This window comes from Rhinolophus hipposideros, assembly GCF_964194185.1.
Source record: "Rhinolophus hipposideros genome assembly, chromosome: 8".
Classification (NCBI taxonomy): Eukaryota; Metazoa; Chordata; class Mammalia; order Chiroptera; family Rhinolophidae; genus Rhinolophus; species Rhinolophus hipposideros.
This window is the reverse complement of record NC_138054.1, coordinates 90,810,712-90,823,925: the sequence shown is the minus strand read 5'-3', so window position 1 is coordinate 90,823,925 and position 13,214 is coordinate 90,810,712. Positions and strand designations below refer to the sequence as shown.

The window sequence follows — 13,214 nt, the reverse complement described above, 5'->3', positions numbered from 1 at the left end:
GCTGTGAGAGCTGACTTCCCACCTCGTCCCGTTCCCCCACGTGCAGGATGCCTTCTTTTTATTTGGCTTCCCTGTCACGCTTTGTAAATTCCTCCATCAGCACTTTTCTCTTTGTGATCGTTTATTCGCTAACCGGTAATGTAGTCCCCATGAGGTGCCAGGCACTGGGCTAAGTGCTGGAATCCAAACAAATGAACAAAAGCAGGTGAGGTTCTTGCACTCACCCAGCTTACCATCTACTGGAGGAAAAATCAGAGCTGACCGCCACACTTTTGCACATATAAGCATTTGGGGAGCTTGTAGTGAAGGGAAGGAGGGGCAACTCCTCAGGGAAGTCTGGGGGGAAAGCTTAAGGAAATGACCCGTAAGCTGAGCTCTGAAGGAAGAGCAGAAGTTAACTCCATGAAAGGGGAGGCAGGAATTTTCCAGACAGAGAGAGCAGCATACGCAGAGAGTTCTGTGGTGGAGGGAACCTCATGAACATACGGGGGCACGTGAAGGCTGGTGAGGTGGATAGAAAGGCGGGGATCAGACCAGACAGGCTGGAGGGCCACTCAGGTACAGGCCAGGCTCTGTCTCTAAGGAGAGGGGAGGGAATGAGGGCTTGAGAGGTCGTGACATGACCAGGTTTGCATTTCAAGAAGTGCTCTTGGCTGCTGCATGGAGAACGGATTGACGGAGGGCCAGAGCGGGTAAGGGTAGACCAGTCAATCCTCCTGGCTCGTTGGACTTGGTGGTTCTGGAGAGAAGGGAACAGTTAAGAGACATTTAGGAGGTGGCATCAGTAGGCTTGTAGGTGGATTAGATACAGGGCACGCACCCCATGTCATGCACCCTGGAGAGGGCCAGTCATGAGTTGGGTGGAGTCTGAAGGACCTTTGGGACATCCACATGAAAAGTCAATAGCAAATGAATGAATGTAGGCTCCAGAGCTCAGAGAAGCCTATGGGCAGGAGAAAGAAGTCTGTGACATGTCTGCATGGAGGTGGCATTGGATGACATGGGTAAGGTGTGTGGATGAAACTGACAAAGGTGAGACTATAGCCGAGTCCTGATTTCTCTTAGTTATCACTGTGCCCCAAGAGGCCAGGAACACAGTAGGTGCTTAATAACTGTTTCTTCGAGGCATGGATGGATGGACAGCCAGTGCTGTCTTTGGGGCCATTGTCCCACTGCCAACTGGCCTCGCTTTAAAAGGCTGCAGTGTCCCCGATGTTAGAACCAGGCTGGGGAGGGTGCCCAGAACTGACCAGGCACCATTGCCCCCCTTCTGGTCTCCCCGTCCCTGGACAAGCTTAGGCAAATAACCCAAGACAAGAATGCAGAAGCTTGACCCTAAGCTCCTTTATTAAATGTGACCTCAGAACTCTTAAGGGGCCACCTGCGGATGATGGAGAATTCTGCCCTCAGCTCGCTGGAGCTGGAACAAGAAGGGAAAAAGCATATTTCTTCCCTGAGCTGCTCAGACCTAGGACTTCCCGGCCAGGTCTTTGGCAAGTCACCGCAGGGTATGTCACAGTCCTGGGGCCTGGAGGAAGGTCTGCTGTGACCCTCTGTGATGCCCTCATCATCTGGCCCAGTTTTACCTTAGCCTGGTGAATGGATGAATGAATAGCAGAGTCAGGGGCTGTGAAACCTGCCTATTCACACCCATCCCCATGGAATCCCACTGCACCAAACCTCACTGGCATGACAGTGACCGCCATCCAGCCAGGCCCCATGCCAAGTGTTTCACGTTAATGGCCTGTCAAAACCTCACGATACCCATCTCTTTTGGCACCTCTGACCTTAGGTTGTCATCCTGAGGGAGGCACCTCACTCTCCAAGCAGGTCGTAAACCATGATGGAAGAAACAGCCTTGGTAGAGGGCAGCCCATCAGTCACTGGGACCTGCTGAGCCCCAGCTACCCAAGGGCCCCTCTGCTGGACCCAGGGCTTTGAGTGTGAACGGGGCATGTCCCACCTCTGGGAGTCAGGGCCCAGGACACAAGGCAAACCAGACAATACAACTGGTGGATGAGTGCTCCACAGAGGCAGGTTCCAAGTGTCACGGGCGCACCTGAGAGGGACAGGTGGATCCCTCCGTGTCCCCGTCAGGAAGAGAATGCACTAGACAGGGGCTGATCCTGTATGAAGACTATACTATTTGTTCGTGGGAGTGCTCATCGTGTGTAGAAAGAACGTGCTAGCCAGCTGCAAAGCTTGAGGGAGCACGATCCACGCTCAGGTTCGAGAACTCACTAAAAGGACTCAGAGCCCATGAAACCTGTTGTACTCACAGTTACAGTTTATTACATCCACAGGATACAGGGTGCAACCAGCCAAGGGCAGACGAGCGTAGGACAGAGTCCACGAGGGCACCAAACACCCAGCTTCCATTGTCTTCTCCCCGTGGACAGCGTGACTTTCCCATCGTCCATGTGTGATGATGCTTATGGAGTATTGCCAACCAGGGCAGTCCACCTGAGCCTCGGTGTCCAGAGTCCTTACAGGGGCTCCATCATGTAAGCAGAGTGATTGCCCACCTGGCTGCTCTGTCTCCAGCCTCTCCAGAGGTGGCTGATACCTTGTGACCAAAAACCCCCACCCTAAATCACGTTATTGGTCCTTCTCGTGTGGACAGCCCCCACCCTACAACTCTCTCATGTGACCAGGCCCTCCCTTAAATCATGTTGTTAGATTAGCCAGTAACCCAAGGCCCCCAGGCAAGAAAAGACACTCCTAATGGGCATGACATTCCAAGGGCTTAGAGATCACCCCCCACCCCAGAAGGCGAGGTGGAGTCCCGACCTCCCTGGGCAGGGTTAAATTCTTCACTGCACAGACAAACTTCCCCATCCCCTGCCCGCCCCGACTCCCCTACTCCTCACCCCAGCAGGCCAATTACTTTCTTTTTCTGTCCTTGTGGAGAGAGGAAACGGTGAATGTCTGACGTGGTTTTTTGTTGTTGTTGCTGTTGTTTTTAAAGTGTTGCCCCTACACAGATCTCATGTTGTCCTCGGCAATTCTTTGGGACTGGAAAGCACATTTTATTATGAAAAATGGTTTGTGAATACTTTGTCTTCTGTAGAGAATATTGTGCAAAGCTCAAGATTTCCTGGGGGGAGATGTGAAATTAACTAGATTACAAATCCATCCACCTAAATGTGAAATTAAATGAGAAATTCTAGGCACCTTGGATTATTCTGACATAGTATTTCAGTTACCTCTTTAAATTACTCACCTGTGCCACAGCCCGTGACGCTCTGTAAACAAACCTGCATCCCATCTCTATCCTGCCAATGGCACTCCAGGCTCGAGCAATGTTCTTTCTTCACTAAAGTGTTTTCTGATGGCTCCATTTGCTGCTGCAGGGTTACGAGCAGCTCCATTTGGCCTCCTCCCCACTCTGCCCTCTCTCCCCCTCTCCCTCTCTGGTACTGGGGGCTGGGAGGCTGCAGGAAGCCCCCATACAAGTGACCCCTCCTCCAACAGTGCTCCTCTTCCTTCCCCCAGCACCCATGGGAATGGAGCTGACTTTGCAAATGGTGAGCCGCTGGGTGCAGGTGGGGACCTCCGAGCTAGGATGGGGGCCCTGGGCAAATAGCATTTCTGCTCAACAATTCACCTGTAAGAGATGGGGAACGCTAAGATGCAGCATTTGGCCATCTTCTAAGATGTTAACAATTCAGCGCAATCCTTAAAGAAAACAAAATGCATCAGTGCTCTAATTTTATAAGCTTGATGAAGTTTATTATGATATCCGAAAGCCTGGCCTGGGTCACCCAGGAACAGCACAAGCCAGCAAAAGCTCGAGTGCGTATCTCCAAGCAGGGCCTGCACAGGGGTGCAATGGAGCCAACCCACCAATGCTACAGAGGCGCCCAACCTCGGAGGGCCTGATGCATTCAAAGTCCCCAGGGTGCTGGAACTTGGAATGGCTGATGCATTTATCAGGAGTCTTTAAGCCCATCCCTTGAAAAGCAGCAGGGAAGAACAAGCTATGAGATGAGAGCAGAGCAGCAGCAGGAAGTCTGAACCTCCAGGTTCTCTGATGACACTTACAGGCCTCGTTCCTGCCCTGGAGTCCTCATGTTTCCTTCTCAGTGAGAAAGGGAGTAGGTGCGCACTGAATGTTTGGTGAAAGGCCCTAGGTTGTTTTAAGTTACTCTGACAGTGAGCTAAAGCTGGGAGGATGGTTGGGTGGGGCCGCCTTTCTTGTGACAGCATCCCAGGGGACTTCTCTTTGAAGTGGCTGGTATTACTCAGGCGCCTTTCTCAGCAGAGGAACCCGCTTGATTTCCTTGGTCCCAAAGTCAGTGAGCTGCCAGGCTGTGTGGGGTGGTGGCTGTACCCTGCAGGGCCACAGCAGAAATGTGACCTGGGGTGTCAAAGAGAGACCAGCTGGGGGACCCAGACGTGCAGAACACTTCTGTGCTTTTTGCTGGCCGCTTCTTTGTTTCACTTGATGGCTTTTAGCACCTAACGAGTCTGACTCTCCCTGCACTAAATACGTATGTCAGCTCTGTGTCCCCAGGCGCACGAGACGGTTGCAGTGTAAACTGCTCTGCCTCTTATCGCGCCTGCTGGATTGCTCTCGTTCTTTTCAGGAGCTCAGAGCACAGAACACGGTTGGATGTGATAGCAGAGCTCCTCCCTTGCGACCTCAGTCATTTATTCCGTGGTCCTACTAGTCGCTTCTCTAAAAGGGGCACTTTCCTGCTCATGTTGTTACCGGTGCACGAGCTTCAAGTTTCGGTCGGCAGCAACTGTCTGGACGGTGATTTCAAAATGGTTTTCAGTGTAAATATTGGGTCTTTTGACTCCGTTGTCACCTACATGACAACACATATACTCACTTCTCTTTAATCATAGTCCCACGTGAAAAAAAAATGGTGTCGACTTGGTGAGAAAGCACATCATGGCATTTTTTTTTTTAATTGGCATTTTAATAAGTGCATTCTTAGTGTACCTTTCGGGTAAGCTCACCTGTTCTCAGTCGTGATTCCATGGGGCCGTAGGGCACGTGGCAACCTCTCTGAAGTCTCACGGGTTTTCTGCCCTGTGGAGAGGCCAGCAGCAGCCCAGGGGGCACCTGTAATGCTCTCTCAGACCCCGAATACCAGAGCTTCCTGAGCTCCTCCCCAGAAGGATCCAGGGGGGTTGGGCCTTGAACGGGGAGCCTTAGAGGCTCCGACTTCTGCACGTGAGGGTTTCTGAGTCCTTGGTCAGGCAGAGAGATGCATGAAATGGGGGAGCCGAGCTTAGAAGGTACTTGTCTCATTCGGCTCAGGCCGCCATAAATACCAGAGACTGGGCGCCTAAAACAACAGAAATTTATTTCTCCCAGTTCTGGAGACCAAGTCCCGGATCAGGATGTCCACAGGGTTGGTTTCTCCTGAGGGCTCTCTCCTTGCCTTGCAGACAGCCGCCTTCTCACTGTGTTCTCACATGATTGGTCCTGTATGCTCTCTTTGCATATCCAAATTTCCTCTTCTTATCAGTACACCGTTCAGATTGGATTAGAGCCCATGCTACCAGCCTCATAATAACTTAATCACCCCTTACACCCCTGTCTCCAAATACAGTCACATTCTGAGGTGCTGGAATTCAGAGATGCAACATATGAATTCGTGGGGACATAACTCAGCCATCACAGAGTTATTCTCTAAAAATGGGAAGTCCTGCATGAAGGAGATTTCCTCACATCATGAGGGCTTTTCCTAGGCCTCAGACCTGCCCCCTGAGACTCCATGGGGGGACCTGTGACTCAGACACCCAGATTGGGGCTTCCACTGGAGTTTTGGTTACTTTGTTCAAAGTGTGGACTAGGCACCTTGCCCTATTGTTTAGCTAAGATAAGGTACTAACACCTTTTGGGCACCAGGCTATGAGTTCCACAAATGTGTCACAGATTCCTTTCAATGACCCTATGAAGCAGCCACTATTATCATCCCCATTTTACAGGTGAGCACACTGAGGCCTAGAGAATGGAGCCCTTCCTGCCTGAGCTAGAAAACAGCAGTGTTCAGGCCTTCTGACTCCCGAGCAGATACTCACTACTGGCTCTGCCTTCTAGGAGCATTAGGCTTCTGATTCAAATAAAGTCAAGGCACAGTCTGGCCTGGCTGGCCCAGCTTAGGGGGACCACAGGCCAGACATGACCCTGACTCTCTGAGTGTGTCTGAGATGTGTCACCCAGATCCCTGGTACCAAAGGGTGGTCATCAAGCTGGCTGGCATGGCTTCAGGAAGGTGCTTGGGGGAGGAAGGGGCAGTGGCCCTGACAGCTAAGCAGCCATGCCTGTCCGTGGTCAAGGAGGGGCCCTGGCCCCTGTCATTGACTCCTCGTTTTACCTGGTTGTACCTGTCACTGAAGTTCTGCTTCTCTAGCTCCCATGTGAGGCCTAACAGAGAAGCAGCTAAGAGCTTCTGGAGTGGAGGAGATCAGCAGGCTGTGCTACTCACTAGTGCACTTTCCAAGGCAAGTTATGTCACCCGCTGTGCCTCAGTTTCCTCCTCCGTAACACTGCGCCTATGGCCCAGGCTTGGTGTGAAGATGAAAGGAGTTAGCACTGGTGCTCAGTCACTATTACCTTGCTGCTGCTGCTGATGATGATGGCAGCTCCCACCCAAGAGGAAGAATACGGTCTCCGCCCTCCCCAGGTGGCACCTGCTTAGTGAACTCTTATCATGCTTCAGACTTAGGGATGCTCTACTCCTTTTCCCACGAGGACCATCTTGCTCTGAGACCTAGAACAAATGGGACCTTTGGTGACATGAAAGGAGGTTCAGGCTCAGGCTGGCCTTGGTGGCACCCAGGAGCTGAACTGACATGGGCTAAGGGGTCTGGTCGTCTTGCCCCAGGTCCTCCTGAATGACCGTACCAGATTGGTTCCTGGCTCCTCTCCTCCATCTGTGTGTGATTCCTGGCCGTGTCTAAGCCACCCAGGCCCACTCCCTCATGCAGCTACCACCGCTGGGGAAGGCAAGTCAATTTAATAGCAGAGGAAGTCAACGGTGGCGGGAAGGAGTCTGCCACCACAGAAGATCCCGGAGAATGTCACGAAGACAGTAGAACCCCAGTGACTGTAACATTCTTGGCTCTCCTCCCCAAGCCCTGGGCACCCACTTCACAGTCACTATCCAATTTCATCCTCCGTGTTTCCAGGAGATGTTTCCATCCCATTTTACTGATGAGGAATCTGAGTCTCAGAGGGTCAGGTGTGTGTGTCCAATCTCAGCTGTGTGTCCTCTGTCACACAGCTAGGGATTCAAAGCCAGGGTGGTCGGCCACTAAAGCCCACTGGGTGATTTATCACCACACATCACCCCTTCCTGAGTGTATTTTGGATTACCTGCCTCTGACGCTGCTGCCCCTTAGAGCAGGCGTGTCTCTGCACGCCCCCACTCTAATACAGAGACTAGCCATGTACTTTGTTGTCTGGCATGTGTCCAGTACAGGGGGCAGAGGGAATGGATAGGCCTGTGTGAGCCACTAGGGAGAATGAGCTGAAGGTGTATTTCACCCAGCTTCTTTGCCTTCTCCTTCTGCCTCATGTCCTCTAGAGAGACCCCAAGTTGTCAGCTGGTGGCTAATGCATCTCTTCCTCCTTCCAGATCAGAGTTGACAGCCTACCCAGGCTGATACCACCCATGGTAGCCCGGCTTGCCCGGGTAGCAAATACCTTTTCTTCCCGCCGCCTGCTACACCGCCGTCTCCTTCGTAACAAGCCACCCCAGGTCTCAGAGGCTCAAAACAATGAGCATGTGCCAATTCTGATGCTGTGGGTGGGCCGGGCTCTTCCTCTGCTGGGTTTGCCTGGGCTCGCACATGCTGCTGGTCATTTCAAATGCAGAGTCCCTGCAGCCACACACAGTGGTGCTGCCTGTGACAGGTCACTTTGAACATGCCCCAGGATCACATCAAGATGCCTTAGACTTCATTTTATAGAGGAGGAAACTGAGGCACTGGAAGAGAAAGGAGCTTGCCATGCGGGTAATTAGTGGTGGAGTTGTCCCCAGGCCTGGCCTCTTCCCCCTGCCCTCAGCTCCCCCCATTTACAGAAGGACATTTGCAGCTCCACTGGAGGTGTTTAGGCTCTCTGCAAAGCTCACCTTCACCCCTGAATCAGCCAACCATTGAGGTGCAGAACACCAGGCCATCAGGGAGTTCTCCAAGAGGAACCCCAAGTTCAGTATGCTGCTGTCTCCGGTATCCTTAGCTGCCAAGGAAGCAATCGTGGCAAGTAGGAATTTGATGGAGTACCCGTTTTCACAACCTTCAGAAGCACAATTAACGTCCTCCTGCCTGGGGGGATTCACCACCGTGTGACTCAGGCTGTCCCCCGTGTCTGTCTTGTCTCCTCACAGAACAGGGCCTGTCTATCAGACCCTCCACCCACCCTGCATCCCACGTACGGCTGGCAGAGGGGGCTCGGTGCACCAGTGTGGACCTGCTGACCTTGGTCCTCCGTTTCCTATTCAGTCTTGTTTCCTAAAGCTCATCCACTGATTCTTTTTTCTACTCCATTCTTTTTCTCTTCTGATTGTGTGTGTGAGATATACTGAGTTGACCTGTACTGAGATATCATTAACATGCTCTACAATTCACCAGTTTAAAGTGTACATTCAAGGTATTTAGCGTATTCACAGGTTGTGCAGTCACCACCACCATCTAATTTTAGAAGATTTTCATCCCCCCCAAAAGAAACCCCATACCTATTAACAGTCATGCCTCATTCTCCCCAGGCCTCCCCCCCACCCCAGCCCAAAGGAACTATTCGTCTCCTTTCAATCTCTATAAATTTGCCTATTCTGCACGTTTCATATAAATGGGATCATACAATATGTGGTCTTTGGGGTCTGACTTCTGTCACTCAGGATAATGTTTTCAAGGTCCATCCATGTTGTAGCGTCTATCAGTTCTTCATTTCTTTTTGTTGCTAAATGTCCATTGTATGGACATATGTTTTCAGTTCTTTTGGGCACCTACTTAGGAGTGGAATTGTGGGGTCTTGTGGTAACTCTGATTAACCCTTTGAGAAACTGCCAGACCAGTTTCCAAAGCATCTGCACCATTTTACATTACCTGCCAGCAAGGTATGAGGGTTCCAATCTCTCGCCATCCTCATCAATACTTGTTATTATCTGTCTCTTTTATTCTAGCCATCCTAATGGGTGTGAAGTGGTATCTCATTGTGGTTTTGATTTTCATTTCCCCAGTGGCTAATGATGTTCAGCATCTTTTCATGTACTTATCGACCATTTCTATATCTTATTTGGAGAAATTTCTATTCAGATCCTTTGTCCATTTTTTTAAATTGGGTTGTCTTTTTATATTTGAGCTGTAAAAATTCTTTTTATATTCTAGACACAAGTCCCAAGTCAGATATATGATTTGCAGATGTGTTCTCCCATTCAGTAAGTTGTCTTTTTCACTTTTTTGATGGTGTCCTTTGAAGCACAAAAGTTTCAAATTTTAATGAAATCCAATTTATCTATTCTTTTCCTTGCTTGCTTGTGCTTTTGATATCAGATGTAAGAAACAATTGCCAAATCCAAGGATGAGAAGATTTATCTCTGTGTTTTCTAAGAGTTCAGTAATTTTGGTTCTTACATTTAGATCTTTGATCTGTTTTGAGTTAATTTTTATATATGGTGTGAGGTAGGGATCTGACTTCACTCTTTTTCTTTGGGATAGCCAGTTGTCCCAGCACTGTATGTTAAAGAGACTCTTCTTTCTCCATTGAATTGCTTTGTCATCCTGCCCTGTCCTTTGTTAAAACAATCTTTATATCTTAGTGCCTTAAAGATACACTAAACATGCATTTTGCACTTACCTTTAAATGGCCACTTCATTTGAGAAGACTCCTTTTTGATTTTTTGTTTTTATTGGGAGTTGACAGATGTAGAAGCATTTAATTTGAGAGGAGGGGCAAGGTTATGTTGCAATGACAAACAACCCAGTTTCAGTGGCTTATTTCTCACTCCTGCTACAAATCAAGTCCAATGCCAGTTGGTAGGGAGGGCTGTACTCATTACAGTCACTCAGGGACCTGGCCTGGTAAAGTCTACCATTGTACATAAATGAGCTTTTACCGTTGCTGGGGCTGGGGAAAAGAATGTGCTGGGCAGGTCTGGTTCTTAGAAATTTCCAGACTGCTTTCTTAAACAAATGGTATCTAAACGATCCAAGACTTGTTTGTCTCCTTGGAGACCCATCACAAATGGGGCAGAATGGGCGCAGGCTCGGAACTTGAAACCCAGATCTGCTGCTTACCATGTGTGTGCCTTTGGGAAAGTTACCTAACTCCTTGCAGCCTTTGTTGTTTCCTCTACACAATAGCTAACCTCCACGAGAAATGGCAGCACTGTGTGTGACTGTCTCGTGTGACAGTAGGTAGACAACAGGCACCCAACAAACCGTAGTTCCCTTCTTCCTCATCTGCAACAGGAGGACCACCATTTGGTTCATCATGAGACCCTCAGCAGAGGTTGGGGCTGGGATAAGGACTCACCATGTCTGCTTTAAGGGACAAAACTCGCACTTGGTCTGGGTGCTGCCAAGTGGACTCAACACTGAGCAAAGTTGTCTTTTTCTCTAGTTTAAAAAAATGACCCAAAGCCCCATAAAACCCAGTGTAATCATTTGCTTAAAGCACAGGCAATGCCTTACCCTGTCATTTCTTAACCTGAAAGAAAGGAACATGAATACCCACAAAGAATGACAGCCTATGAGTACTTGGTTCTCGCATGCTGTCAGAGCTCTGAGCTGGCTTCAGAAGCATCCAGCTCACCCCACCCAGCTCTGTCTGACTTTCCATGCGGCGGCCCAAGGAAGGCACTTGTTCTTGTGGCCTCCATCCTGAGACAGAAGTGCATTGGGAAATCAGTGTCCGATCTTCCAGGAGGGGAATGGGTCCACCTGAGGAACAGTAAGGGGACTTTCCTTCTGCAGAAATGTCACCTCAGGCTGCCTGGAAGTAGAGCTTCAGGCTGCTGAGCCCACCTCTATCACCAGGGCAGTCAATGGACTGAAGCATCCATCACTCTACCTGTCTCACATGCCAGGTGGATATGGGGCTGCTGGAGGAAGGGGGTCATGGGTTCCCCCAAAACCCCTCTCAGGAAGCTAGAATACCTAGGTCTGAACCCAGGGCTGAACCTCTGCCTTTTTAAACAAACCCAAGGGAGGGGGAAAGGAAGATAGACTAGACTGGTGGCTCCTCTTTAGCTGGGGTCCAGGGACCTGAACCTGGATCCCGATCATCCTGAGTTCCCTGTCACTGTAAAGAATAAAGGCAGGTGTTGCTCCCCAGTTGGTTTCTGTTGCTCACAATCCATTCAGAGTAATTCAGCAACTATTAGCTGAGTTCTTCCAGCACGCCCCGCGTTGTGCAAGGTGCCAGGATAAGTTAAGACTTTGTTCCTCTTCTCAAAGAGATCAGAGCTGTCATGGTCTTAGTAACAACTAACTTTTTAAAACACCTTTTCTTAATATATATATACAATATACATACTGAAAAGTGCACATAGCACAAGGATGTGAAACTCAGCTCCTGAGCTACACGGAGTTGTCACAAACTAAAACCAGTGCCCAGGTAAAAAATAGAACATGGTCAGAAACCCAGAAATCCCCCCCTTTCCCGGCACTCCCCAGAAGTCAAGATATCCTGACTTCCCACAGCAGGAAGAGCAAACTTGTGCTGAGTGCCTTCTGAGCCAGGCACTGAGATCAACAGCTTACGTCTACCTATTGGCTCATTGAATTCTCACCCACAGACATGAAGGCACAGCGAGCCCCCACATCCTTGACTACAACCCTCACACTGCTGCCCCGGAAACAAAAGAAGCTACGCATTGTGTGCTGCAATATGAATGCATTTTTAACAGTGCTCCTTGGGCAGTTCTGTTGAGAGCCGTGTGTGTGTGGGGGGGGGGCGGGGGGGGACAGTGCATTGGAGCCAGGCCTTTAATGAATGGAGTGTGCCTACCAGTAAAGGGGTGAAGATGCGTAAGCCGAGTTGGGACGAGTGAGAGTCCTGCGTGATGAGAGGGGGGGTCGAGGCAGACAGGGGAGGGAATGAAGGACTTGTTGGAGCAGGGTTGTGACTATGTGCGGGTGCTCTGGCTTTGCCAGGGCAGGTGAGAAACTTGCTGAGGTGTAGAATCGGTGGTCGGCCCCCAATAGTGAGACCTGACACGACCTGCTTGCTTTCCTGGCTCAGAGGTGTGGCAAAGGATGGGACCAGCTTCCCCAGAGATGTCCTTGACTTGGCCTCTAACGATTCAGTTTTGGTAGCACAGGCTTAAGGCTCTGCAAAATTCTGTGGTTGTTTTCGTGTGTTTGGGTAGGGTCAATAGAAGAGACTCCGCCCCCATCTTTTCAGACTCTTTTTAACCCAGATGGCAGAAGGAAGATACGTATAATCAATTTTAAAGATAACTGGCATGTGAAGGGGGGAAATGGCCTCATCACAAGTCTGCGTGGCACTTTGTGTGTGTACGGCCGGGGTAGGGGCTGGGGGACAATTGAATAAACACAGGACCTAAGAGGATGGGGGTGTCCACTCCGGATGCCTTGGAAGGCTTTTCGGGGACGATGAGCCTTGATGGAGAGGTGTGACTTGGGCTTGGGTAGAGGCTGGAGGCCGGAGGCGGGAGGATATCATGCATAAGTACCCAAGTGAGAAAGCCAAAGCCATAACTTTTGGACGCCAGGGTTACACCGAGGAGTGGGCGGAGGCCCTGGAACTCCTAGCAAGGAGCTCGGGAATGGGAGCCTCGGACGCTTCTGAACTCCCAGAGGAGCCGCGCTCCACCGTCACTGCCCAGACATCCTCGGCCCCGCCCTGTCCGACGCCTGGGGTCCCCTCGCACTCCAGCCCCAGGACCCTCCAGTGTCCTCAGGTCCTTCTGGGCGCTGCCGGGATCCGCCGCCGTCGGCCGGCTGGCCGCGCCCGGTGCCCCTCCTTCCCGCCCAGCCTTCCTCGCTCCCCCGCTCGCGGCTCAGCGCAGCGCCGAGCCGGCTCCTCCCGCGGCTGCATTGCAGACGCCTCCGCCGCCGCAGGGTGCGCCAGGGCCGCGCCGGGAGCCGGAGCCCGGGCACGCGGGCGCCCCTGGGCGCGGGTCTCCCACACGGACCCGACGGCGGGGCAGGGCCAGGAGGGGGCGGGCAGGGCGCGGGAAGGCTCCGGGGCCGGGCACGCGCAGCTCGAGCTCCCCCGCCGCGGG

General features: G+C 51.2%; 1 protein-coding gene across 17 annotated transcripts in view; it reads left to right on the top strand.

The window, feature by feature from the left end:
• The window catches only part of CAMTA1 (calmodulin binding transcription activator 1), an 807,730-nt gene that overhangs the window by 742,493 nt on the left and 52,023 nt on the right, over window positions 1-13,214 (top strand). The window lies entirely within an intron of this gene.